Source organism: Varanus komodoensis, unplaced genomic scaffold, assembly GCF_004798865.1.
Source record: "Varanus komodoensis strain SLA01 unplaced genomic scaffold, ASM479886v1 scaffold3, whole genome shotgun sequence".
Classification (NCBI taxonomy): Eukaryota; Metazoa; Chordata; class Lepidosauria; order Squamata; family Varanidae; genus Varanus; species Varanus komodoensis.
The window spans coordinates 60439187-60443262 of record NW_025335761.1 but is presented as its reverse complement, the minus strand read 5'-3'; positions in this window follow the sequence as shown (position 1 = coordinate 60443262).

The window sequence follows — 4076 nt, the reverse complement described above, 5'->3', positions numbered from 1 at the left end:
TAAAAATATAGGAGGAGAAAGAGAAGGAAGAAGAAGTTGCCCTGGCCGAAATGGGTTTGTTGCTGTGGGGATCAGGGACAAAAAGGAAGAACTGCAGCGGATCCACTCCGGCTTGCTTTGCTCCTTCAACACGGCTTGTGCTCTGGGCCAAACTTGCCCACTTTTCGCCCAACGCCGCTTCCCGGCCTGACCCAGGAATCCTCAAGGAGCAGTTTGATCAGCACAAATCAAAACGTGAGGCTGTTTGGGGAATGGAGATGAATAAGCCTACCCGCAGATTGAGTTAAATGCACCAAAGCAGGGCTAGTTAACCAAACGTTTTTTAAAAGGTTCTGACCCATTTGTTGTTCTTAGTTGTGAAGTCGTGTCTGACCCATCATGACCCCATGGACAACATTCCCACAGGCCTTCCTGTCCTCCAGTATCCCCCAGAGTCCCCCCAAACTCACACCCACTACCTCAGTGACTCCATCCAGCCACCTCATCCTCTGCCGTCCCCTTCTCCTTTTGCCGTCAATTGTTCCCAGCATCAGGGTCTTCTCCAGCGAGTCCTTCCTTCTCATTAGGTGGCCAAAGTATTTGAGTTTCCTCTTCAGGATCTGGCCTTCTAGAGAGCAGTCAGGGTTGATCTCCTCTAGAACTGACCGGTTTGATCGCCTCGCGGTCCAAGGGACTGGCAGGAGTCTCCTCCAGCACCACAATGCAGAGGCCTCAATCCTTCGGCGCTCAGCCTTCCTTATGGTCCAGCTTTCACAGCCATACATTGCAATCTGACCGGCACAGACAGACAGTTTTGAGCACTTGTCAGGTTCTCAGGACACCTGAAATACAGTTGGCCACCTCAAGACTTCACCACTCTCATCTTACTCTACTAAATGTTTAGAGGAGGGTGTGGGATGGCAAAAGGAGGCATCAGCAACCGCCTGAGTTCAGGGAGGGAAGAACAGGAAAGTAAAATTCTTCGTAGTTTGCACCAAACTTGCTAAGCTGGTGAGTTGGGCTTGGATTGGAAAAGTTGCCATTTCTGTCAGCCCTTTAGTTGGGCTTCCTCAGTGCTTGAAACCTTCTTCTTGGCCCCGGGGCAGCAATGTGTCAGACAGGCCATCAGGCACATGGTGGTCCAGAAGACACCCCCCGCCCCCACCCCACCCAAGAGGGCCCCACAGAAGTGTCAAGGGCTTTCCTCCTCTCTCTGTTACAGCCACACGCGGGAAGGGGCTCCGCCACCTGCTGCCCAACATGTTCGCCTGGTTTCTGGGGAGAGATTTGGTGTCCCCAGTTGCCTCGTCTCACATGTGCCCCCCCAGCTGCAAAACTAGGGAAGCGCCCATGCCAGGAGGCATAGCCGCCTCTCCCTACCCCCTCCACACTGGCATCCCCCCTAAGTTTTGCTGCCCACCAAGATGCTAGGACCTTGGGCTCAATGACAAAATGAAGGGGGCACTTGGGACTTGCAATTCCTCAACTCAAATCCAAGGGATCTTGCTTGGAAGGGGGGGATTGGAGTGTTGCACGGAGGTGGGGAGAGACCTGTTCTCCCCTGCAGAGGAAGGCAGGACGCGCTCCAACGGAGCAAAGCTCAGGGAGCAAAGGTTCCATTTGGATGCCAGGAAGCGCTTCCTGACAGTCGGGACCCCGAGGGTGTGGAATGCGCTTCCACGAGAGGTCGTTGAGGCCCCATCGGTGCGGGTGTTCAAGGATAGGCTGGACGTCCACATGGTGGGCATGTCGTGAGCCGAGCCGGTTGGAGCTGGTGGTCAGACTAGATGGCCCGGGAGGCCCCTTCTGACTCGCTCTGTTTCTATGATCGCAGTATCCCCCCAAAGCCCCTTTCTGAGGGTCTTGTGCCGCTGAGTTACCCATCCTTGGCACGGCGAAGACTCCCCAGAGGCAAAGAATCTGCTGCTGGCCCCGTTTTGTCAAGCCCTTGCAAACTGGCTCTTTCCAAGGTGCTACTGTTGCTTTTCAGAACAAATGTTTCAGACCTTCCAACAAGTCTGACAAGTCCTAGCAAATGGGAAAGGTGTGGGTCTTTCTTACATGTAGCCTGTACTGGACAGTGGAGAAGGCAGGGGCTGCTTCTTTTGGACAGCCCCCCCCCCCATTTTACCCCTGTTCAGATGGGGTAATTGAAGGGCATATGTGCAGGCCCTTCTCCGGGAACCCTCCGTGAAAGAAATTAGGAGGGTGAGTACCCGGAGGAGGGCTTTCTCAGCGGTGGCGCCTAAGTTATGGAACGCGCTCCCCAGAGAGGTCCGCCTGGCGCCATCATTATTTGTTTTTCGGCGCCAGGCGAAGACCTTTTTATTTAAACAGCATTTTAAATGTTAATATTATTGAATTTTATCTGGCCAGGGCGGCTTATTTTATATTGTATGTATTTTATTTTAATGTTTATATTTTTAATTATAATTATTTAACTAATTGTTGTAAGCCACCCCGAGGCTTTGGCGAATGGGGCAGCATAAAAATGTTTTAATAAATAAATAATAAATAAATAAATATAAATAGCTAAGTAAATAGATATATAGGTGCATAAAGGGGCTGCTACCATTTTTTAAAGGGGCCCATAGGCTGCCCCCCTCCCCAAGATACTGCTGGGCTCCTTGGTGGAGCACCTCATGGATCCCTCACTTGGGATTGAGGGTCGAGCGTCCTCTCTTGTCATCTCAATGCTGCCCTCCCTTTTTTAAAGGCCAGCCAGAATGGCTCTCAGTCGGGGCCTTCAAGGCTACTATGGTGTTCCCTGGGATATCAGCAGGAAGACCAAGAAGAGGGGTAGCTCGACCCTGGGCAGAGAAGCTGCAAAGCAGACCTCGTTCGCCATGCTGAAGGTGTCCCGCAAATGACATTTTGTGGTCTTGGCCTAGCCTCAGTCTTGATTTCCAGCTTGTAATCTTGCGAGGAAAACTAGCTAATAGTACAATGCTCGCTCCTGTTTCTTTTTGCAGGAGATAGTTTTGTCAAGGGAATCTGATTCTTTGCAAGGCAGTGTAACTGCAAAAAGCAGTCTTCATTCAATGTAGTACATGGACAGCATATCTGAACAAAGTGCAGTGTTTCAATTACATGGGATCGGCACAGCTGGGAAAGGCTTCCCCCTCCCTGGAGGGCTTCAGAACTTGCGAAAGTTCCCATACAAGGAGGAAGGCTTGTCTCTTTAAATCACAAGCCTCAAGTCCCATCCTAACTGGACTTTCCCTCGCATTTTGTCACTTCTGATTATGCTTTCCACTCAGGTGGAGTTGAAATCCCAAGAAGACAGCTGGGACTTTCTAGTACCCTCTTTCAAAAATCTTAGGGATACTGCTTGGGAAGAATTGAGCAAGTGTCCCCCCCCCCGCAAAAAAGCACTTTTCATAGGATCTGGGGGCTTTGTGCTTCTGTGTTATACATGCCTGGAAATGTGAGGGCAGCCCAGGCCCATGTGAGCACCCCTCAGGCCCCCAATGATTCTCTTGCGAAGGAGTTTCCATGCTTAGGCCTGTGTGTGCAGACTAATCCCTTTCAGAAAATAGCAGTTTGGCGAGCAGACCAAGTGCCCATGGAAGAAAAATGGGACAGCTCTGGCCATGTTTATTTGTCTTTATTTCAAAATACAAATAAGTAATCTTTGACACATGTGATAAAAAGAGTACACTGAGACACCAGTTTTGGAAACAAAACCAAAACAGAAATCCAGCAACCACACTATGCACTATTTCATGCATTACAGAGTTCAGCGTTTAGCAGGGCAGGTTTTTGTTTAAAGTTTTTAGAGAATTTACACCAGCTTATTGCTTTATCCTGCCAACAAAACTGCGTATAGTCAAGGCTACGGTTTTCCCAGTTGCAATGTATGGCTGTGAAAGCTGGACCATAAGGAAGGCTGAGCGCCAAAGAACTGAGGCCTTTGAATTGTGGTGCTGGAGGAGACTCCTGCGAGTCCCTTGGACCGCAAGGTGATCAAACCACTCAGTCCTAGAGGAGATCAACCCTGACTGCTCTTTAGAAGGCCAGATACTGAAGATGGAACTCAAATGCTTTGGCCACCTAATGAGAAGGAAGGACTCCCTGGAGAAGAGCCTAATGCTGTT